This window comes from Poromitra crassiceps (assembly GCF_964638095.1).
Source record: "Poromitra crassiceps genome assembly, chromosome: 29".
Lineage (NCBI taxonomy): Eukaryota > Metazoa > Chordata > Actinopteri > Beryciformes > Melamphaidae > Poromitra > Poromitra crassiceps.
This window is the reverse complement of record NC_139641.1, coordinates 16,706,717-16,731,614: the sequence shown is the minus strand read 5'-3', so window position 1 is coordinate 16,731,614 and position 24,898 is coordinate 16,706,717. Positions and strand designations below refer to the sequence as shown.

At 41.4% G+C, this 24,898-nt stretch overlaps 1 long non-coding RNA gene across 1 annotated transcript in view; it reads right to left on the bottom strand.

Moving 5' to 3' along the window:
* Positions 1-1,193: 1,193 nt before the first annotated feature.
* The window catches only part of LOC310799986, a 53,407-nt gene continuing 29,702 nt past the window's right edge, over positions 1,194-24,898 (bottom strand). Inside the window, exons 2-3 of the long non-coding RNA XR_014553848.1 lie at positions 1,524-1,618; positions 1,194-1,331 (exon numbers count right to left, since the gene is read on the bottom strand). This is a non-coding gene — a long non-coding RNA (uncharacterized lncRNA). The remainder of the gene's footprint in view (positions 1,332-1,523; positions 1,619-24,898) is intronic.

Below are 24,898 nucleotides of genomic sequence, written 5' to 3'. Positions count from 1 at the left end.
TAACAAGAAACTGTCCATTACAAAAATAGAAACTTGAGTTGATGGAAGATGCTCACAGAAACAAAATCGCTGCCGTCACCGCCACTGAGTCTTCTTCATACTTTATAGCGAATGAGAACGTTAGCGTCCCTTTACCACAGCAACGAAATAGACAAGTTTGGACGTTTCAACAAAAGACGAGGTAAAGGGATTTTGACAGTCAAACTACGGTAGCGTTAAATAAATCCACGGTGAACCAGAACGCCGCCTCCATAAAATGCCAGTCAGTCAACAGCAATCAGTGAGGTGCGTGTGTGTGTGCGCGTGTGTCTCAAACAAAGTAATTTATCGTCACTTCACTCTATCATTTAAAGAAGCAGATTGATAATCAAAGTTTATAATGTTTTTTCTGCAAATTGTGTCTCCGCGTTTCTGCATGGCACTCAAGGTTCTGGCTGGCCAATATTGTGACAACAAAGTGACAGTGCATTGCAGTGTGTGTGAGTCAATTGTTCAGCAGCCTGACTGCCTAAGGGAAAAAGCTGTTACTGAGACGGGTGGTGTGTGATTTGATGCTCCGGTAGCGTTTTTTGGAAGGGAGGAGTGAGAACAGGGTATGAGCGGGGTGGCTGGTGGCTGGTGTCTTTGATAATGTTTTAGTTACACATCCAATATATTTACTCACCAAGTGGTGACAAAGGGTAAATAACAGCCTTTTCATCTGTCAATAAAGACACTTTCACAATTATGCACAGTGATTTGATTCCAGCCTATATAATTTCTAATAGTAGATATTAATGATCAAACATTTCCATTTATGTAGCCTACACTATTTATGTTTTTGTTTCAACTACATAAGTAATAAAAAAATAGAGTCCGCACTAGGGCTGAACGATTTGGGTAAAAAATCTACCGTAATTGCGATTTTTCTGACCGATATTGCGATTTCGATTTAATTTCGATTTTTTTAAAATTCAAGTTTCAGTGCAATATTAACTGTAATAAATGTAAAACACAATGAAGCATTTGCCTACCACATTCAAACATCACAATCAACAAACTGCTCTATATTATAATGCAAGGATGAGAACTTGGATAAGAATTTTTTCCAGCAACATTTATTTGCTTTTAAACAACAGCTGCAATTCTCTCTGTGTCTCAGTCTGAGACACAACTCAAGTCTTAAGTCTTTAACAATAAAAACAAAACAAAAAGCACCAGCATCGCCACAGCTCTTGAAGTAACTGCCCAAGGATCGCTTGGCCTTTTTTGCAGCCGATGGCCCGGCTCCTTCCTGTGCTGCACTTTGAGGCACAGCAGCAGCATCTGAGGGTGATGGCAGCCCTCTTCTCCTGCAAAACACAGACACAACTGTTAAGTTTCACATTAATGCAATTCACAGCACACACATTCATTCACACATCAATGACGGGGCACAGGGCAGGCTATATACACAAGCAGTGTTTCAGTGAAGCCCTATTTTGCAAGGAAAGGAAGGGGAGAGAGGGAGGATGAGGAGAGAGGAGAGAATTAATGCAGGTTACCTTTAGTGCTACCTGCACTTGTTCCATCTCTGTCTTCACCCGGGCCTTGATTTGTGGGACATTCTCTCCACTTATGTAGCTTGTTCGCAACTTTTCTGAAAAACAAAATAATTAACCAAATTATTCTATAAGTACTACAGTACGGTACATAGCTGTATTGCATTTTTAAGATTGGAACTAATTATACTAATAATGATGTAGGAGGGAGAGAAAGTAGGAAGGAGAGATGGGGATTGGGGAGGGAGAGAGCAGAACGCTGGGAGAGAGGACATTAGCTACTACAGAATCATTCCATTTCCCAGACTGACAATATATTGGCTATATAATATATTGGGGGAGGTGAAGAGGGGCATTTAGACATTACTGTAGGCTTACCAAGCTAACGTTACAATACAAGTAGCCTACTGCATTCAGGCAGAGTCAGACTGAGAATGTTAAGTGAGAGGGGAAGAAGAAGAAAGATAACCAGAACATGTAACGTGAGCTAGCCAGTTAGGGCTAGCAAGCTAACTTTACTAGCTAAATGAGCTATCTCCTTAGGGAGAGAGCTAGCGTTAGTAAAGTTAACTTGCTACGTTCCTAGCCCTAGCTGCTAGGCTAAATAACGTACCGATGGTGAGGTGTAGTCTGTGGTGAAGCACTGGAGTCTGGTCCATCTGTTGATTTCCATAGCTTTTATGACGTTTGAAGCGTTGTCGGCACCGCGCTTGCATAACACTGTCTTTTGGTCACTAAACAATGCTCTAAATCCAAAGTAGTTCCAGCCTTTCTTTGGTGCTAAATCATCCGGCGGCCGCTTCTTGTTCTTGTTACATTACATTTCAGAGTCTTGTTAGATAGCTGCCCTTCCATTGTAGATAATCTATTAAAAATCAAGTCAGAGTGAATAATGTGTCAACTTTTGTAAAGTTTGCTAATCGGCTCGCTAGCTACTAGCTAGCTATTCTGCAGACTGCAGCTAATGCTTTCTCCTCCTCCATCCATCCAGGCACGTTTGATAGTACTGCGTGCTGCAGCATAAACATACGTCACGTCTACGGCGTGCTGCTGCTGCGTAACGACGTCACGTCACGTGTACCTACATGCAGGCATGTCACATGTAGAATGTTAAATCGTCAAATCGAAGCCTTTGCGATTAATCTAATTGTGTTCTTTCAAATCTCGGTTTCGATTTAAATTTGATTAATCGTTCAGCCCTAGTCCGCACACTGGCAGCTGCTCCCAAATATTTAACCGGAGACCACAAAAAAATGTGTGACGTATGAATCGATATCAAAGGATTAAAATAAAAATTGATAAAAAATCGGAGAATTGATTTTCTTAACCATCATCATCATCATCAGTATATAAATGGGAGCTGGTGCTCTGTTTGTTTCTCTGTCCCACTGTGCTTGTCCCGCTGTGATGTCATAAATCCCACTGTGACATCATCTGTGATGTCATAAATCCATCCCACTGTGACATCATCAGTGATGTCATAAATCCCACTGTGACATCATCAGTGATATCATAAATCCTGATGACATCATCAGTGATATCATAAATCCTGATGACATCATCAGTGATGTCATAAATCGGACATCATCAGACATCACAGCAGCCGAGTTGCGGCAAGGCAAGGCCACGGAGCGGCCGAGCTGCGAATGCGAGCTGCAGGATGGGTTGGTCGGATCGACTTCAAACTTTGGGAGTGTGCCCTATTGTGCACTGCAGTGCCGTGTTTCCGTGCAATTCGGCATAGCGCCACCTACTGGCAACATCAAAAATTATGTTTATCTCAATAACCGTTCGTCCGATCGACTTCAACTTTGGGGAGTGCGCTTAGGGGGACTACAGGGAGTGCAGGGAGCTGAATTCCGTGCAATTTGGCATAGCGCCACCTACTGGCAACACAAAAAGCGATTTATCTCCAGAAACATTTGTCCGATTGACTTCAAACTTGGTAAGTGCGCTGCTCGGACCCCAATGGGGTGCGGTGCCGCATTTCATGCAATTTGGACTTATTCCAGGACTGTCTGTAGGTATTTTCTTCGCATATCTCGAGAACCGTTTGTTGGATCAACTTCAAACTTGCGCTTAGGGGGACCTGACAGAGCGCAGTGTGTGTGTGTGGGGGAGCGCCCACGGGGTGGTGCATGGGGGAACGGGCACTGCACTAGTCACAATAATACCAAATCATCATCCAGCAGCCCTATCTTGTAGTAGACTGTAGTGACTCTGTTCCATCAAACTGATGGATAGATTCTAGCTTTACACAAGCATCTTGACTGAGTTAATTACTGTTTAACTGATTGCTTTTGTTGTTTGTTTTGTAGGGTTAGAGCTTTGAAAACAGACACCTATGGATTGGAAGTGTAAGTACTGCTTGTTCTCTTCTGAAAAGAGGGCTCAACTATTCAAGCACTACCGCATCAAACATGGAAGCTATGCCAGAACTACTCCAATTCCATGCCTCCACACAGATTGCCTGTGTTCATTCAAGTCATTTAATGCCCTCAAAGTGCATTTATCAAGAAACCACCCACATGAAGCCCATGACAGGCAGATAAGTGGAGCGGAAGAAATCCCTACAATATTTCATTGTCCTCTTTGCAATTTTGAAGAACCCTGCACAGAACTCATCTTTTTCTCCCATTTGCGCCGACATCTTAAAAAACAGGAAACGGTGAAGTGTCCATATGAAAACTGTGCTTTTGAGAGCAATGTCTACTCAACATTTAATGCTCATAAATCTAAAGAGCATGGGCTTCACAGTCAGAACCATTTGAAGCCTGACATTGCCGTGCACATTGCACCTCGTAATGAAAATCTAGATGTGCCACAAGATGTACACCAAGATGAGGCTCAAGATGATCCCACAGATTTTTTCCAAGAGGAAAATGAGGAAGGGCAAGATGCTCATACTGAAAATTTGGATCATTTACAGCATCAACTGGAGCATAATTTAGCCTCACTCTTTCTTAAGCTGCAGGCAATCTTGCATATATCTGACATGGCAGTACAGGAGCTAATACGGCAACTGAATCAAATTGTTCTTCTCTCAGAGCCCCTTTTGTGTAATGCCATTCAGCAAATTCTCAATCAGCATGGTGTCAGTGACAATGATTCAGTTGTGAGCGAGATTGTGAATGCTGTCAAAGAGAATAACCTTTTCTTGAAAATGACTGATGCTGGCAAGCCACTCTCTACAGCCTGTAGAAGAGCATCATATTTTCAGAAGGAATTTCCAATACCAATGCCAGTTGAATACAAGCTTGACAATGAATCGCAATCACTCACTTATGTGCCAATTCTGGGAATGTTACAAAAACTGTTAAACAGAGCTGATGTTCTAGATAAAATTCTCACTCATGATGATGACAGCGTTGATGGGTTCAACTCTTACAGAGATGGAACTCACTATCGTGAGAATGCTTTTTTAAAGACCGACACCTTCAAGATTTTGATTGGCTTGGGGATCGATGAATATGAACTGGCAAATCCTCTGGGGACTTCAAGGAAGAAGCACAAACTGACCGGTGTTTATTGGGTGCTTGCCAATCTTCCCTCAAAACATCGCTCCACACTTCACTCTATTCAGCTAGTAATTTTATGCAAATCAAGTGCAATCAAACAGTATGGCTATGCAGCTGTCCTTCGCCCACTTCTTCAAGACCTGGTAACTCTTGAAAAACACGGTGTCTATGTTGAGCAGCTAGGCGAGTGTGTGAAAGGAACTGTGCTCTATGTGTCAGCTGATAACCTAGGTGCTCATTCTTTGGCTGGGTTCCAGGAGTGCTTCACGGTGCAGCACCCATGTCGACATTGCATGGCACAGAAGAGTGACATTCAGAAGAAAGAAGTCCGGTCAGGAGCATTTGAGAGCAGAAACCGCCAGACTCATGACAGGCAAGTTTCGGAAGTTTTACAGGATCCAAGTTTGGTGAAAGAGTACGGTGTGAAAGCTCCTTGTGTTTTAAGAGACACTTTGGAACATTTCCACACTGTTACTGGGTTTCCACCTGACATAATGCACGACCTCCTGGAGGGTATCATCCCCGTTGAGATGGCCTTGTGCATTAAAGATTTTATCTCCAAGAAGTACATCTCCCTTGATTCCTTGAACAAAGCCATCAAACATTTTCCCTACAAATTCACAGACAAAACTGATAAGCCTCAGACCATCCCAGCCACATTTGCCTCTAGAAATACCATTGGCGGTAACGCCCATGAAAACTGGGCACTGCTAAGACTTCTCCCACTCATAATTGGTTTTGATGTCCCCGAGAATGATCACACATGGGGAATTTTAATGCTTTTGAAGGACATCCTGGAACTGTCAGTGTCATTTAGATTCACTGAAGATTCTCTTGATTTTCTTGAAGCCAAGATCTCAGACCACAGAGGTTTACTTTTAACAGTATTTCCACATTTCACATTGCGCCCCAAGCACCACTTCATTGAACATTATCCGCAGCTGATCAGGGTGTATGGGCCACTCAGAGATATGTGGACAATGCGGTTTGAAGGAAAGCATAAATTCTTCAAACAAACAATTCGCAACACAAAAAACTTCAAAAATGTCCCACAAAGTCTGGCTGTCCGGCATCAAAAAATGATGGCTTACCATGTAGACTCCTCATCATTTTTCAAGCCATCCATCGAAATGGACAGGGTTACAGTTACTTTGGTTTCATCTTTCCCTGAGAATATTCAGAATTTTCTGAAACAGAGGAATGCTGCTCAGAACACTGTCCTTGTCGCATCTTCCGTGAGCATCGATAGCATCAAATACAGTCCAGATATGATTGTGTCTGTTGGGACTTGTTCATGTCTCCCTGATTTTAGTCAAATTCACAAAATCCTTGTCATTAACAGCGATGTTTTGTTTGTGTGCAAACATCTGACATCATGGTATAATGAGCATCTGCGTTCTTATGAGCTTATGATCAGTGACATCAGTGATGCGTCATCACTGTCAGTCAACATGCTCTCTGATCTGAATGACCCGTTTCCTCTGGCAGCCTACAGAATTAGGGGCAGAACATGTGTTACCCTTAAACATTATATTTTGTGCTGATTGAATGCTGAAGATTTGGATGTCAAGTGCTATGAAGTAACATAACTTCTTTTTAAACCTTTGTAGACCCACTACAAAGCACGGAGAGGACCACACTAAGGATCATTGTACATGAAGGTGACATCAGGAGAATTACACTCCATGGGAGACCACAGACACTTGACTCACTTATCAAACAGCTTGAGGAGAAGCTGAGTCTTCAGTACAAGTTCTCCCTTCAGTTTGAGGATCCCGCATATAACAATGCTCTCTGTAACCTTGACGACATTGCTGACATGCCGCTTGACAAACCCACCCTAAAGATAATTGCCCAGGGGCCAACACCTTCAACAAGCAGATCTGACCCAACACCTTCAACAAGCACATCTGACCCCAGACCTTCAGCAAGCACATCCAACCCAAGACCTCCAGCAAGCCCTTCTGACCCAACACCTTCAACAAGCACAGCTGGCACAGAGAGCATCTCTTTTTCCTCCCCTGAAAGTCGGCCATCTCTGAGTAGTCGGTTAGCGTCATCATCCTCTCTATCTCATATTCGGTGTCCATGGCCGGACCCCTTTGAAATCCCAAACTTTTCTGTGGACATCGAGTACAGATTATGCCAGGCACATCTCGACTACGTGAGACATCAGAAATATCTAAACCTCTCCTTGGCCTGGGAGATAAGGCACACGATACTGGAAAAACTTGCCGAGACAATCTACCGCTTCAAAGCATATCCCAAAGATGAAGACTTCACTGCTGTTGCAGCTGCACTGATTCAAAAACACCCATGCCTCAGTGAACCAGGCTCCCCTGATGGATTTCGTGGCTGGAAAAATAGGCTCAAGTATAAAATGGCCAACTTCCGCCGTAAAATGACTCGAGCTGGGATGCCAGATGTGGCCGTAAATCGAGGGACAACAAGAGGACCCGGTCCAGGACCTCGCAGGGAGGACCAAGCACCTCAGAGACGTGTCAAAAGACCCAAAAGGTCAGAAATAAATTTTCTACCGCCATTTCCTGGTGGTCAAGATGAGGACAGTTTGGAGTCCAAACGAAAGGAGATCGTAGAGGAAATGAAGAAACGTCGCCCAACTTCTGTTCTGATATCCAAGAACATGGACTGGACGTTTGCCTTGAGAAGACAGGAGTTGGTGACCATGGTGCCTCCAGTGAAAGACACACTAGAAAGGTGGCCAGCACTCTTCACGGAGAATCAGGTAATCGAAAATTCTTAACTTTTTTTTTTTTTTCTATAATGTCATTATTTATGCTTGGTTATCTATAAAATGTTATGAATTGAATGTATGGTAAATGTACAGATCATTGTAAATCCCAGTCCAAAATATAATCAATCTAATCAAACTGTAACAAAACACCAAATCACACTGGGCAGAAAACAAATGTTGCACTGGCCTCCAAATATTGAATACACATTCCTACCATTGCTGTATCTGATTGGCTCAACCTTGTGCCCAGTGAAGTTACCTACTATTGACCTTTTTCACAGCAGTCATTTTGTGTCTGAAAGGCAGGAAGTAACACAGGTGCCAGCAGAACATTAATGTTTGTTAGTTATTAGTGTTTCCAACTTCCAATCCCTTTAGGTGTTCCAGTGCTGGGGCCCTCATTAATGTTTTGCTTGCACCTGTCTTACATCCTGCCGTTTAGACACAAAAAAGGGAGATTCTTTGTAAAGCACCTCACAGTACGTCACCTGGCACTCAGAACTAATTGGATACTGCAATTGCCGTAGGCTAACCTATGTTCAATCTGGAGGCCAGTGCAACACACATTTTCAGGCCAATAAGACTTTGTCTTTTTTTGTTCTTTCTTTACCTATCCTTTAGCTTCTGGTGGAGTTCGCTCGCTTATCACACAAAAGCCTGAAGATAGAGTTCTTCAAAGAACTTGACAAATACACTCCTCGCTTCTTTGAGATTTTCAAGTCCAAGGGGGGAAATGCCGGCACAAAACTTCAGGAGTATCTGCAACAAGTTCCACCAGGGGTAAGTTTCTCATACACAAAGTAATTCATTACTTCATATTATGCAAGGAACAAAATAGTGCAACTGCATTGTGCTGCAAAGCTAGTAATTGATTGTCTTTGACCACTTAGGTGTGTTTGAAATATTTTTGTCAGACTGCAGATGTTACTGGGAAGCGAACAGCAGTCCTCCGTGGCCTTCCTGTCTTCCTTGGAGATGAGAACACAGACTTCTTCAAGACATGCTTTGTAAGTAGTCTTTAGTCCTCATTATTTAATTCCACCCCACATGATACAGTGTATTTTCAATTTTCAATGCAGATTTATTATTTTGCACATAATCTCACACATATCCGAAAACTGTTAACAGTTTTGCAGGCATTAATTTAGTTTGAATGTTACAGAGAGAGATGATTTGAGTTAAGTTGTGGACCAGTGATGTCAATTGTGCGTGAATGAAACCACTGGTCCATAACTTAACTCAAATCAACTCGTGATAACTGTCAAACTATATTAATGCTTGCAAAAGTTTACAGTTTTCGGATATGTGTAAGATTATGTGCAAAATAAATCGGCATACTTTTCTTCCACTCTGCCTGAATCAGTGCTGCTGTACTTATTTTGATGCACTGATCATCTATCCCTGATCCAGGACCCTTCTAAAGGCTCCCTTCACAGCTCCCTATAGTCGGCCCATGTGAAACCCAAATGCCTTCAAGGACAAAAATATATATACAATGAATTTCACTTACATAAGCAGTCATCTGTACACCTTCACTTATCTGCTTGAAAGTAGAGTGGTTCCACTAATATCACCAATGACCAAATAAAGTGCAACCTGTAGTTAAACACAACAATGTGCTGAACCTTCCCTGGTCAACATCAGCACTTCTTTGTCGTTGATGCTCTTGGGCAATGTGTTTACTATACTGCCACAGGAGGTTGATAAGTATACTGCAGACCTGCCAACCTGCATTTATTTTTCATAGCAGGCACACATTTTGACATCAAAGTACACTGGCACGATTTGCATTGTCATTGCAAAAACCCATTGATGCCTGTGAATTAAATGGTGCACATGCAATATCCAAATATATCGTGTGTTGTGAATCCTACTTCATCCTGTGGCGATAACCTGACCAATTCAACAGATGAAAGGAATGAGTCTAGCCAATCAGAGGCAGAGGAGGGCAGGTCATGAATTCGCCTTCAACTCCAGCTGTGATGGTAAATGGGTTGCGGCAGCGGTAGCTACAGGCAAGGGCCTTGGTGGCTGGTGACAACAGCCTGCTATCTTTACAGAGCAGGCTCATTGCCCAAGAGACTGATAGACTTGTGGTATATGATAAATGTATGCCCTCCTCTAGTGAATTCTGTACTATGGCTGTAAACACAGTAGGGAAGCAATGCCGGCATTAAAATAGTACAACCTTGACAAGCATATAGTTCAGAATATGGTTGTGTTTAACAATGTTTTACACTTTATTTGGTCATAGTAGATATTAGTGGAACCCCTCTACTTTCAAACAGACGGGTGAAGGTGTACAGATAACTGTTTGGGTGGGTATAGAGAGGCAAAGTGACCGCCTACTTCCTGCTTCAGCACTGTACCAGAGATTTTCATCTGCCATTTATTTTTCCATAGACATTTCGTAAAAATGCTTATAAAAATAGTTTTACTCGTTCAAACCAAATGGTTCAGATATATTTAGAAACAGGAGAGACCACATAACATTTCACTCGGACTAAAACATAAAATAAATTGCGGATTTAAAGAAAATATTTTTTCAATGTAGTTTTTTAAAGTTTTGCTCCGAGTGAAATGTTCTATGGTCTCTACCGATTCTAAATATAGCTGGTCCATTTGGTTTGACGAAGTGAAACTATTTTTTATAAGCATTTTACGAAATGTTTATGGGAAAATGAATGGTGGATAAAAATCTCTGGCACAGTGCTGAAACAGGAAGTAGGCGGTCACTTTGCCCGTCTATCCTTTTTCATTATTGAAAGCATTTGGGTTTTGCATGGGGTGACATCAGGAGCTGCGACTGTCAGTGGGCCCTTTTTGAACAAATATGAAATACAGGTTTACAAAACAGCTTGTACACTGCAGGGCTCCAGTTTCACTTATTTATTGCACTAAAGTCAAAGTGACGTTTCGAGCGCCACTGCTCAGACAAACGGACAAAGCACATCACAGTATCATGTGTCTATTTAAAGGATATATATATTTTTTCGACCTGGTTTTTGTTTCAATCTATTTTCCACACTGTATGTGTCTAAGGGACTCAGCGTGACATGATTTGTTCAAATTGGTTGAGTACTCTCCACCAAGTTGGCCTTGTTTACAGCTCAAGCAATATCGTCAAACAACTACCAGTGTAACCCAGTCGGGCAATTGCGCACCGTCATTCCACGTTAGCTAAAGCTGCTTGTTTTGCCGCTGGGAGACTCACACTGTCATTATAGTCTCTGGCAACATGGAAACGACTCTATACATGAATATTATTCTCCGGGGTTTACTGAGAAAATTGGCGTATGAACAGGCAAGGCAGAGGGGCAACCAGCAATACAGGGAAGCTCGTGCTGTCAACACAGAGGATTTTCCCTCTCTCTAACAGCGCTGTGCTGGAGACAATTCTGCTCCTCTCTCTCTCTCTCCTCGCCTGTTCACACCCATTTTCTCTGTCCGACAGTAAACCCCAGAGAATAATATTCATGTATAGAGTCGTTCCATGTTGCCAGACACTATAATGACAGTTTGAGTCTCCCAGCGGAAAAACAAGCAGTTTTACTGAACATGGAATGACGGTGCGCAATTGCCCGACTGGGTTACACTGGTAGTTGTTTGACGAGCTGTAAACAATTGTATCTCGGTGAGTACTCAAACAATTTGAAAAAATTATGTTACAATGAGTCCCTTAGACACATATAGTGTGGAAAATAGGCTCCCAGTTGAAAAAAAAAAGAAATTATCCTTTAAGATGGCATCATGCTTTGTCACTTCAGTCTGAAGAGCAGTGGTGCTCGAAATGTCACTTTGACTTGACTTTGGCAGTGAATAAGTCAAACTGGAGCCCTGTGCGAGCCGATTTCTTTATTGTGGGTGATTGGTTGCAGCAATCAAATCACTATTTATTATTCGGTTTGTTTTTTGCCACCTAATTACTCCACACAGGTGCCTATAGGCTATAGCAGTGGTTCTCCAACTTTTCCACATCAAGGACCCTAAACTGACACAAATTAGACGACAAATCCCTATTTGATAAGATTTTCTTCCAGGGTCCCTCATCTGATAAGATTTTTGCTTTTAGATGTTTAATTACAGAAAGTGTATGAAACCCATGGCCAGAACAGTCATACATTCTGTTATTGTGTTACTTATGGATGGTATCTCTCACACACGCACACTAGGCTGTCAAAATTGCCACAAAATCATATTCGAATATTCCCTATAAACAAAACATATCCGTTTGAATATATTCTGATTTATTTATTTATTTATTTTGCATGCATGGCAAGGCAAACCAATACAAGAGAGCTTATATCTACTTGGTATATTTATTTGAACTTTCTTTTTTCAACATAAACTGTTTCCCCCCCAGATTTATTCAGTCAGTACTAATACAGTAGCCGACACTTTTGTAATGTTTTTAAATAACCAGGCCAACGATGTATGTTTTGATGTTGCCCTCTTGGCCAGGTTTTTTACCTTGGTTAAATGTTATAAAAGAATATATATATAATAATAATAATAAATTCAAATATTAATTTTCATATTCAAATATTATTTTACTTTTTATATTAGAATATATATTAGAATATAGAATATTCTTTGACAGCCCTAACACACAAACACACAGACACACACACACACACAGACACACACACACAGACACACACACACACACACACACACACACACACACACACACACACACACACACACGCAGTGTTATGCAAAATATGTGTTTATCAGATTTGATATTTGGACCCTGTGTCGTCTTGCGCTTTCTACCACATAAATGCAAGGTGACATTTGATATGTAATTGTGGTTGTAATGCTGCTATTGTTGTAGGACCGTGATGACCCTCCCGAGGACATGAGCCACACCTCCATTGGGATCCTGACAGTGATTGCTGAAGAAACTCCGCCTACTCCTCACTCGCTGTACCTAGAGGCTAGAGGTACTGCAATCATTTTGGAAGGGACAATAGTGATGGATGAGCTTGAAAATCTTCCACATGCCATGTGCCTACTCTTTGGACTGATGTACGCCCTGGATTTGCAGTACCCTAAACAACTGAAGAACACCTTTGATTTTATTCAAAGAGTGCTTCTCTCAATTGATGAGAAATCCCTCAAACCAAAAATCCAATCACTCAAAACTCTTCTGATGCAGTGAGTGAATGTCTTCACAATGTGAATGGGATGTGACACACGTTGGGTCACGCTGAGACCTTTACCCTTCTATCTCCAATGTAATTTGCCAATGTATTTACTTGGATTGGAGAAGTAGCCCACCCCCCCTTTGGTCATGTAGCTCAATTGACCGAGTTTACCAATAGTTTGTGTCACACCATAGTCATTAGATACATTGAGCACATTAGTGGTATGCTCAGCATTTTTCATCAGTGTGATGATTTCGGAGAAATTGTTAGTTCATGTCAAGATTAAGAAATTGCAGGGAGCAATATGTTTTTTTTGTTTTTTTATTTATTTGATTTGTCAAACTGTTAAGGTTGGAACACACAACCCATTGTCAAAGGAATAGCAGAAACAAAGGCAAACTGTTGCATCATACCTGTATCGGCGCAACTTAAAATGTTTCACTTTAAAACACTGCAAAGATGACAGCCGATGGTCAATTTGTACATACATTCTGTGCTTGTGTGAAATAACTCCTTGCTAGTAGGCCAGCAAGCTGGGTGTTGATATAGCCGTTTATATAGGACTTTCCTTCATAGTTGCATTCGCCCCCCCTGTAATCAGGGAATCCTGCACACTCGCCGCCGGAAATCTTCATAACTTGCACCAATCTGAAATAAAAAGAATACACCTTGTTGCCACGGGTGTTGTCTCTCCATCCGCGGTCTATTTGTTCTGAAATTGTCCATAGTTTATGAATATGAGGTTTCTTTGTCTCCCCTGACTGGCAGATACAGTAGCAGCCATTTTGACTACCTAGCCAGCTTCTGCTAGCGAGACAGCAATATGACATACGGTCGGATTTACAAGATCAAAACCATTCTACACAAGTCTAGTGTGCTTTCCACTTGTGTAGAATGAATACCGGGCGGCGATTGTGCCGGATTCCCTGATTACAGCAGGAGCGAAACTATAAAGGAAAGTCCTTTATAGTTGCGTGTCGCGGCTATGTCTATATCTAGTGTTAACCCAATAATTGTATATTACATGCTCCGGGGAAAACACTATTGCAGTTGCTATGGGACTGAGTTAATATAGAAACACTGTAAGCACAGTAGGCTACTGTGGTGAAAGATGTGTAGGAACCCTGAGTAGCAATTACTACGTTTGTACAGCAGATGTGTTTGCTGTCTGCAATTATATAAATTACTGAAGAAATGGTAGGCTATTTGCGTGGCTGTGCTTCGCATGCGCTCTCACCAAGTGAGACAATTTCGGCCTAAAATACCGTTATATTGGAAATATGTTACCATGGCATTACAGTGGCAGTCAGTCACAAGCTGACAATCAGAGATTTCTCTCACCAACGCATTCTGAATCAGCCGGAAAAGCCGCTGACTAGTGCCAACCGTGCGGGACACACAGCAAAAACTAAGGCTACAGATGCTCACCAACGCGACAGCCCACCATCAGCTTGGTGTGTCAGCCCCTTTACACAATATTGTTACAAAAAAAACTAGTATATGCCATATGGTCATCATTCTTGAAATAGTCTACATCCCAACAAAGTGCATTTTCATTTAAATTGTTTACATATTAAGACTGACCATTCTGATCTTTTGTACTATCATTTGATAACTTCAATAATTTTTTTCTTTTAACTGTTACACAATTGTGTATGTTCATCATTATTGAAATAGGCATCAACAAAATGTCACGTTAGTGGTTTGCATCTGTGAATGTCAGCTGTTCTTTGTCTGATCAGTTTGGTACCTGGTATTGTGTCTTATCAGTCTAGAGATGAAACGTTATGACCCTTTCATATCACAATTATAGTGACAAATTATCGGGTTATCAGTATTATCACTGTATTGTTCAAATGTGCTGATTAGAAGAAAAAAAATACTCACTGAAATAATTTTACTACGTTTTATATTGAAAACTAAAGTGCTGTAATCACAGTAACATGGTTTTAATGATAATTGAAATTTTAAACGGTATGGTAATTGTCAGGAATTTTTCATGCGGTTTATCATTAAACCGGTTATCGCTTCATCTCTAGACAGTATAGCTCAAAATAGATTTAGAAGATTTTTTTTTCTCTTTAATTTTGATTCCCACAGGAGAATTGTATTCCTTTTAAGAAGGAAGGCAGGGAGATTGCTCATGGTGAAATTGTATGCATGTCAAGCCCTCATTGAAGCCCTCATTTAAACCCTGTGTATTTCAATACTGTCTTTGACAACAAAATGCATTTTGATTTACATGTTTAAAGACTGAAATGACTGCCTGAAAAGAGTACCACAGACACTTGTTTAAAAGAACAAATAAACTTGTTCAGTTTTCCCTTCAAACTGTTGTCTTTCTTTTAACTCAAGCACTTACGCTTTTCAGCTTAGTTGACAATGTCAATGCAATCTGTTTCCTCGTATTCTAGTGATGTGAATGCTTAGGCATGTAAGGATAACCTTTTTTATGAGTACTGCTTACGTAAACACTCCAGCAATTTTCAACCAGCTTTGTATCATTACAACATCAGTAGTTTGTCAGAAAACTGTAAACAGTTTTGCAGGCATTCATTTAGTTTGACATTTATTGAGAGTTGATTTGAGTTACCGTAAGTTGTGGACCAGTAATGTCATTCATGCAAAAATGAATGAAATCACTGGTCCACAACTTAACTCAAATCAACTCTCAATAAATGTCAAACTAAATGAATGCCTGCAAAACTGTTTACAGTTTTCTGACAAACTACTGATGTTGTAATGATACAAAGCTGGTTGAAAATTGCTGGAGTGTTCATAACTCAGCAAACGTAATGCATGATTTTGAGTTAACTATACTCCAGTTTACTGTAAGGTTAACCTTTTTTTATGAGTATGGGTTACTTAACATTTTTAGGTTAACTTTTTTAATGAGTATGGGTTACTTAACATTTTATAGGCATTCTAATTAATAATTTGCGTAAACGTTACTAATTATTTACTACTTACTAATGATTTTGAGTTAACTATACTCCAGTTTACTGTAAGGTTAACTTTTTTTAATGAGTATGGGTTACTTAACATTTTAGGTTAACTTTTTTAATGAGTATGGGTTACTTAACATTTTATAGGCATTCTAATTAATAATTTGCGTAAACGTTACTAATGATTTACTACTTACTAATGATTTTGAGTTCACTAAACTTTTTTTTAATGAGTATGGGTTACTTAACATTTTATATTGACCCTAATTAATGAGTTAACGATACTCAGTTCCTTTCAGTTTTATAAACTTAGAATTATTGATCTACTTTACTTGGAAATTTTGAGGCAATCGGTTACCTTACTTTTTTTAAGTAACGTTAACTTATCAAAATTTACAGTGTAGTATATCAGAAAACTGTAAACGGTTTTGAAGTCTGTCATTTAATTTGACAGTTATTGAGTGTTAAAGTGTGGACCAGTGACATCACTGGTCCACACTAACTCAAATGAATAACTCATTAACTCAAATCAACTCTCAATAACTGTCACACTAGATGAATGATGAATAGTTTGACAGTTATTGAGAGTTGATTAGAGTTAATGAGTTATTCATTTGAGTTAGTGTGGACCAGTGATGTCACTGGTCCACACTTTAACACTCAATAACTGTCAAATTAAATGACAGACTTCAAAACCGTTTACAGTTTTCTGATATACTACTGATGTTCTAATGATAAAAAGCTGGTTGAAAATGGGCGGAGTGTTCCTTTAAGCCCAATTTATACTTCGTCTGCCGACACTTTTGAAACGGTCGTCGACAGAAATGAGGACTTGAGTCGACACTTTCAAGTGTGGGCGAGCAGTGTCTGCTACCTGGTGAAATGTCTAGTGTCGCTGACTACGTCATAGTATCGCGCAAGTCTGATTGGCTATATAGACGGCACGTGCTTGACTTCCTTGTTTTGGTTGGGGTCCACCCGCTAGTTTTCGCTCGATTGAAATGAATGAACATGTCCCCGCTATTTTTATCAGCCTGTCCTTGATGTATGACTTCGTGAAAATCACAAAGAACATCGTGACCAACTTCCCAGAGAGAGAGGAGGTGAGTTGTGTGGTTGTGTGTCGTTTATATGCGGCTGCAGCCAAGTACGTTACATCTTGCCTCCGAGGTGGTTTCACTGTGCATTTCGTTCCCTCTGCAGCTGCTTATAGTGTTCGAGTGTCACGTGACCGTTGAACCGAGGCAAACGTCCTCTGAAGTATAAATGCAACACCATGAGCGACACTTTCTTTTTCGTCTGCGACCATGTGCTGAGCGACACTTTCTAATAAGTATAAATTAAACTTTAGTTCCCCCCACACGCCTCTGGGGACAGGAGTTTGTTTCTCTGTGCTGTTGGAACCAAACTCTGTGTATTGTCCATTGTTGTTGTTTGTGTATCTGTGTTACTGACATTATATGTTAAGCAGTTGTACCAACTTTTGTGCCTGAAACTAATTTCCCCTCGGGGACAATAAAGTTAATCTCATCTCATCTCACCTCATGTAGTAGCTGTACTGCAGCTGCTACCATTATGTTTAATTATGTCTATGTTATTTGCACCTGTGCAAACAGAATGTTTAATTATGTTTAAATTATGTCTATGCTATTTGCACCTATGTGCAGTGAATGTCACTGTTTCTGGCTTGTTTTTATTGCTTTACTGCCTTATTGCTTGTTGTTTCTCTTGTTTTCCTGCACCTATATGCCCTGTTATTTTGCACTATGTTGGAACGGAGTCTACAGCACAAGAATTTCACACGTGATACTTGTACTACGGAGTGACAATAAAAATCTTGATACATTAATAGTATTTCCTGGGAGTCTTACATGTGAAAAGAAAAGGGGTTTGAGTCATGACCACAAAGGCAAAAATGATCTGGTAACATGACGACAGCGATACATAGAGACAGCAGGCAGCAGCAGCAGTGAACAGACAGACTGCAGTGAAACAGATACAGTAATACAGCATGTCTGTCAGAGTCACACACAAGATGCCTCTGGATAGTAGGGATGGGCATTTCTAGCAAAAACACTATTCGAAATTCGCTGGCCAAGTCGACTTTTAATCGAAATTCGAAAAGAAAAAAAAAAATGTAAAAAAAAAAAAAAATGTAAAAAATGTGAGTGAAATGTTGCATTGTCTCCCCTGATTCTAAGTATAGTCGAATCGCTTGGTTTGAGCAAGTAAAACAATTTTTATAAGCATTTTAAGCAAGGTTTATGGAAAAATGAATGGCGGATGAAATCCCATGAAGAGGGAGAGGTTGCTTATAAAAAAAATTGTACTTGATCAAACCAAGCGATTCGACTATACTTAGAATCAGGGGAGACAATGTAACATTTCACTCACACAAAAAAAAAAAAAAAAAAATTCAATAAACGAATTTCGACTTTCAATAATAAAAGTCGACCTTGATAATAACAACGATTATTCGAAAATTCGAAATTCGATGCCCATCCCTACTGGATAGCTCCACATCAACAACACGGGTGCAGACAGGGAGGGTGCTACGCAAATGAAGCGAAAGAGTGACAAAGCATGAGAGGATAAATATAGAAAGAGGAAGTGCCGTCCTCCCTACTACACCCGCAGGTTTACGCTGATGTCGTGTGGATGTCAAGAAGAGCACAGTGCACAAACTCCTCTCACACCGTCCAATCCAATCCAACTTTATTTATAAAGCGCTTTAAAACAACCAGAGGAGGACCAAAGTGCTGTACAGGGTACTGAAGAGCAATCAGCTAAAAACAATAAATCAATATGGTAAATGGCCTGCATTTATATAGCGCTTTTCAATCAGTAGATAGTCTACATTCACCCATTCATACACCAATGGCAGCAGGCTACCACGCAGGGTGCCTCCACACCATCGGGAGCAAGGAAGGTTAAGTGTCTTGCCCAAGGACACAACGAGGGAGCGGGGATCGAACCACCAACCCTTGCGTCATTGGCCGACCCGCTCTACCTCCTGAGCTAAAGCCCCCCAATAAAATCAGATAAAATGAATAAACATAATAAAAGACGTTACGTAAAATATATAAAAGCAAAATCAATCAAATGCGTAAAAAACAAAAACAAAATAAAAAGTATAAAACAATAGAATGCATAAAAACATAAAAACATAAAAGCAACTCATGGGTCATAAAATCAGCATCCTACATGGCAGCCAAGGCCAAGGAGAAATGGTGCGTTTTGAGGAGGCCTTTAAAGTGGGACAGTGAGGAGGCCTGCCTAATCTGCAGCGGTAGGCCGTTCCATAGTTTAGGAGCCACTGCAGAGAAGGCGCGATCCCCTCTGAGTTTACGCCTGGTTTTAGGTACTGCCAGGAGCAGCTGGTCAGCTGACCTGAACCTGAACGTGCAGCAGCTCAGAGAGGTAGGGGGGGGGGGCGAGGCCGTTTAGGGCTTTAAAAGCAAATAAAAGAACTTTAAAATTAATTCTAAAATGCACGGGCAGCCAGTGGAGTGATGCTAAAATGGGGGAAATGTGCTCGTGCTTCCGTGTGCCAGTTAAAAGACGCGCAGCGGCGTTCTGTACAAGCTGGAGGCGAGCCACGGAAGATCCACTAACCCCAACATAAAGTGCGTTACAGTAATCCAGCCGGGTGGTGACAAAGGCATGGATGACAGCCTCACAATGCTGCCTCTGGAGCATATGGGTTTTATTTTGGCAAGCTGTCTTAATTGAAAAAAGATGGATTTAACCACTGCCTTAATCTGGCTATCCAGTTTTAAGTCAACATCAATTTTGACACAGCTGCTTAGCGTGTCTGTCTTTCACTATCTGCTGCTTGAGACTTGCTCTCAAACATGCTGGAAGTCACAAGGATTGGGTTTAGGCCAGGGATGGACAACTTTGATGATGACGATTCTTTCATTCAGACACCAGAAACTTTTCTCTAGCTTTAAAACAGCCCGCTACAGCATTTCTGATGGAGTACATCACCCAAATATGTCATATTAATCAGATTAGTAATGTTGCATGTGCAATGTGCATCCTGGATAGTTTGTTACAATAGCGTTAGCTCAAATGCTAACGTTAAACAGGATATATGTGTGGATGGACAATGCTAACGCCATTAGCACCATGTTCTGGGTTGTACAGTAAAATAAAAAGACAGGTTTTGGTGGTCTAACCTAACCTAACCAACGTCTGCCTTGTAGTAAAAGGGGGAAAAAAGGAAATTAAACAGTTTACGGCAGCCACTTCGGCCATAACCACAAAATTACAAAATGACTTTCAAACAAACTGTTGGAATATAACGAGAGATGTTCACGAGAGCAGAAAGTAGCGAGGGCAGCTGTTTTGGGTCTGTTGCTACGGCCGTAACAATAGAAAATCTTGCTCGTAGCTGCTTTAATTCACATATCTACCAGGCTTTTTTAACAGCAGCTCTGCTTGCTATAGTAGAGCTGGGTTTTCCAACCTGTTTTGGTAGGTTGAGGTTGGAAAGTCATCTTGCGATTGCCTAACCACTAAAGCATTTTCTGAGATCAAGCTCTCCCTACAAGCTGCTCAATGACAACTGTGTGGATTTTGGAGTCCAAACGTGTTTTCGTTCAAAAGCCACCTGTGGTCGGCTTTCATGTAGGAGCAGCAATCAAACTGGAACAGTTATTTCAGTTTTTTTCCGAATTGAGTTACAATCGAACTCTTATACGTCACCCCACATGAATCCTGCCCCAAGTAAGCTTGTCAAAAGTATTGATACTATCACTAAAGTATCGCTACAATTCTTTCTATACAGATACAATCGATCGTATCGTATCGAAGTATCGATACTAAAAAAAGTTGAAACGGATACAATACCCACTTGCAGCAGTATCGATACCAGCAGTGCTTTCTCGTCATGAAAAATCAAACTGATTTTCCTCTCCCTCTCATTGGTGGGTATCTGTTGCTTCAACACGCTAAATGTGTTCTGATAGGCTGATGACTAGAGCAGGGCTAATCTGCTGTGTTCTGATAGGCTGCTGACTAGAGCAGGGCTAATCTGCTGTGTAAAATTCCCCGCTGTGGAATCAAAAATGGTATCGAGCACCTTTTCCTGGGTATCGGTTTCGAGGTTAGAAATTCTAGTATATCGTAGGGGTGGGGGGGAAAATCGATACACCATAGTATCGCGATATTTTGCCTGACAATATTGTATCGATATTTGGACACCAAGTATCGATATTGCAAAAAAAAATGCAGGCCATGCCAGGCCACCAGGCTACTATAAACTTTAGTTCCAAGGCCAGCAGTAAACAAACGGTAGCATATTTTCATTTTGTTTTAACAGTAACAGTTTTGTCATAACAGTAATTTACAAATTCCCCAGTTACTGAATGGGCTGCACAAGATGTTTTGTGCAAGTGAAGTTGCATTGTTCAAAAACTACCTAAGTACAGTAGTCCACACACACATCCAGTTAAGGTGGACTGTAAGTAGACTGTAACAAACAGTTCAGTTTGTCAGGTGCATGCAACTATGACATGACTTTATGAAAGTTGTTGGTCTGTCTACTTGACAATGTTGCTGCAATAAAATGGTTGAAGTCAGATGTACAGACTGGAAGATTGTTCTTATATAAACCAGATGTTGACAAAGTTTTCCTTTGGGGACATCATTTGCAGTTGAAAAAGTAAGAAATCGCAATATATCGAAATATCGCAATATTCAATATATTACAATATTCAATATATCGCAATATCGGCGATATCGCAATATCGCAATACTATTGTATCGTGACTAGGGATGTTCATCAATTATCGAAAATCGATAATTGATCGTTAAGGAATTGAATCAATCATGTGGAATTTGGATCGATTATAGTTATTATTATTATTATTTTTTTTTTATTATTATTATTTATTTATTTTTGGACTAGGTTTGGGTGGAATTCGTTCCTCCTCGCTCCACTCCATTGCACAGCCGACTAACGTGAGGTGGAGCTTCATATAGTCTCTAGTTTTCTGGCTGGGCACGGGCCTTTGTGCCAACAAAACTGTTTTAAACATGGGGAATTAACACCGGCATGCGCCGGGGACACAAACAAACGCACCCAGCAGTCTGCGGACCTCAGTGAGGCTCAGGCCTATTGATTTGACTCTTGTGCTGTCAGCTAAGCTGGAAGACGCCGATTGCCTTACATCATGTAACCTGACATGTAACATGTTTGTTTACCTGGCCGCAGCGCTAGTGTCTGATATTCTTACTACACAGCGGCATCGCCATTATAGCTGGCCGAGAACGCGCAACGTTATTACCAGACCAGAGTAAAAAAAAAAAATATATATATATATATATATATATATATATATATATATAATTATTATTATTATTATTATTATTATTACGCTATCGATAATCGATAATTGATCGTTCATTTTCCCGATTTTCGATTTTGGAATTTTTTTGAAATTAACATCCCACATCGTGACTCAAGTATCGTTTTAGTATCGTATCGTGGGCATCTGGTGATTCCCACCCCTAGTATATCGTGACAACCCGATAGCTCATTGAAGTGTGAAGCTGCTACTATGCACAAGGGGCGGCTTTAGCTCAGGAGGTAGAGCGGGTCGGCCAATGACGCAAGGGTTGGCGGTTCGATCCCCGCTCCCTCCCAGCTGCTGTCGTTGTGTCCTTGGGCAAGACACTTAACCCTCCTTGCTCCCAATGGTGTGTAGGCACCCTGCGTGGCAGCCTGCCGCCATCGGTGTATGAATGGGTGAATGTAGACTATCTACTCATTGTAAAGCGCTTTGGATAAAAGCGCTATATAAATGCAGACCATTTACCAGACCATTTACCATGCACAAGCAGCATAGCTGTAGTAACACTGCGTATGACCCGGGCGCCATGCCTCTTATCCAACACATCTCTGGAACCTGTGACGATGTTAATTGGAGCTGTTCAGTTGGGAGCTGCCGGTGCTTTTAGCGCTGGCTTGCACAAACACAGGCTCAGGGGAAGAGTCAACAGGTGGCAGCTCAGCCTGAGTGTGTTCAAACAGGCGGACACCAGCCCGCAGAATGTATCAACACCACTGACTTCCCCCCCTGTTCCCCCCCCCCCCCGGCCCGCCTGGCAGAGGTGGGCATCCTTCTGATCAGCGCCTGGCTTCAGCCCTCAGGACCAGTAATTACTCCCCACAGTGACAAACAGCTCCATTCACAGAGCGAGGCGTGGATCCACAAGTTGACTCTGCCTCCTCCTCCTCCGCGCCGTCCGCGGTGTGTGTGTGTGTGTGTGTGTGTGTGTGTGTGTGTGTGTGTGCGTGTGTGTGTGTGTGTGTGTGTGTGTGTGTGTGTGTGTGTGCAGGGCAGGCAGTCCGGCCCAGCGCCACACAGCCTGCCTGCATTAACGCCTTGTCAACACACAGACTCTTACTGGGCGCGTCAACCGCTCGTCAGCCAGCCGGCCTTCAAACCAAAATGCACACGGTCATCATGCGCCCTCGCCCCCATCTGTTTGTGTGTTGGTTTGTCCCGGTGTGTGTGTGTGTGTATGTGTGTGTGTATGTGTGTGTGTGTGTATTTGCTGACAGATACACAAGGCTTGTGTTTTTACTAGGGGTGTCACGATACACTCAGTTCACGATACGATATGATACACGACATTGGGTTCACGATAACGATACGATACGATATTTTAACAATATTGAGGCCATTTACACCTGGCGTTAACATGTGTTTTCTGTGATCAGATTGCAATCAGATTGTATTTTATCACTTCAGACTGATTCCAGGCTTAACATGCATTTTCTGCAATCTGATTGCAATCAGATTGCAGAAATGGTTGTCCTCTCAATCAGCATAAAGTTGCTGTATCCAGATTGAGAGGACACATTGCATTTACACTTGTGTTCAATGTGTACACAATGCATCCCTGACCACCTCCGGAGGTGGTTTGGCCGATCAGGTTGCAATCCTTCTTCAATGCATTTTGGGGGTGTTTACACCTGGCATTTCAAGTGATAAAACACAATCTGATTGCAATCTGATCACAGAAAACGCATGTTAACGCCAGGTGTACTGTAAATGGAATCAGTCTGAAGTGATAAAATACAATCTGATTGCATGTTAGCTAGCTAATAACGTTTGTTTACAACTGTCAAACTCTCCGTTTTTTTTCCAGACTCGTTAACGTTACGTTACAGACAGAGCTACTGACGCCGCTCGGATACAGCTCGGAACCCGGATGTTGTAGCTGTAGTAAGCCTGTGACGCCGAATCCAGAGTTCTCTTTGCTCATGTTTGCCCTTTGCAGAGGGAATTCTGAATAATCCAAATCTTGACCCGCTCTTTATGGTCACTGGACACCAACACCACAACACGAACAAACCATTTTTGTCTTCAACACGTCAGTTTGTGCCGTTCTCGCCATTATGATGTGTGGAGGTAACCAGAACCAGGGGTAACTGGAAGTACATGTAAATGTAAACATCCCCGCTGATTTGGTCTATAGGCTATTCAGTTTCACCTTCACCTATCCCATAACCCGGAGGGTCGTTGGCACCACAGACGATCTGTCAACAAGCTCTCTCCACCTCTCTCTGTCCTCGGCACGAGTGAGTCCACTCTAAATCCTCCCATATTTTCTTTTGTCTCCGCCGTTTCCCCGCTGTGATTTGGCGCTATATAAATATAAAATTGATTGATTGATTGATTGATTGATTGAGATAAAGAGAGAGAGAGAGCTCTTAAGCATGTGGTTATTTCAAGGCATGTACTGACTATAGTATAGTGACTCCTATGTTTTACATTATATCTGCCATCTGAGAGAAATAATGGTATAAAGCCTATCAGATCAGATGTGTGCAGTGATCAGATCAAATGTGTGCAGTGATCAGATCAGACAGATGTGTGCAGTGATCAGATTAGATGTGTGCAGTGATCAGATCAGATGTGTGCAGTGATCAGATCAGATGTGTGCAGTGATCAGATCAGATGTGTGCAGTGATCAGATCAGATGTGTGCAGTGA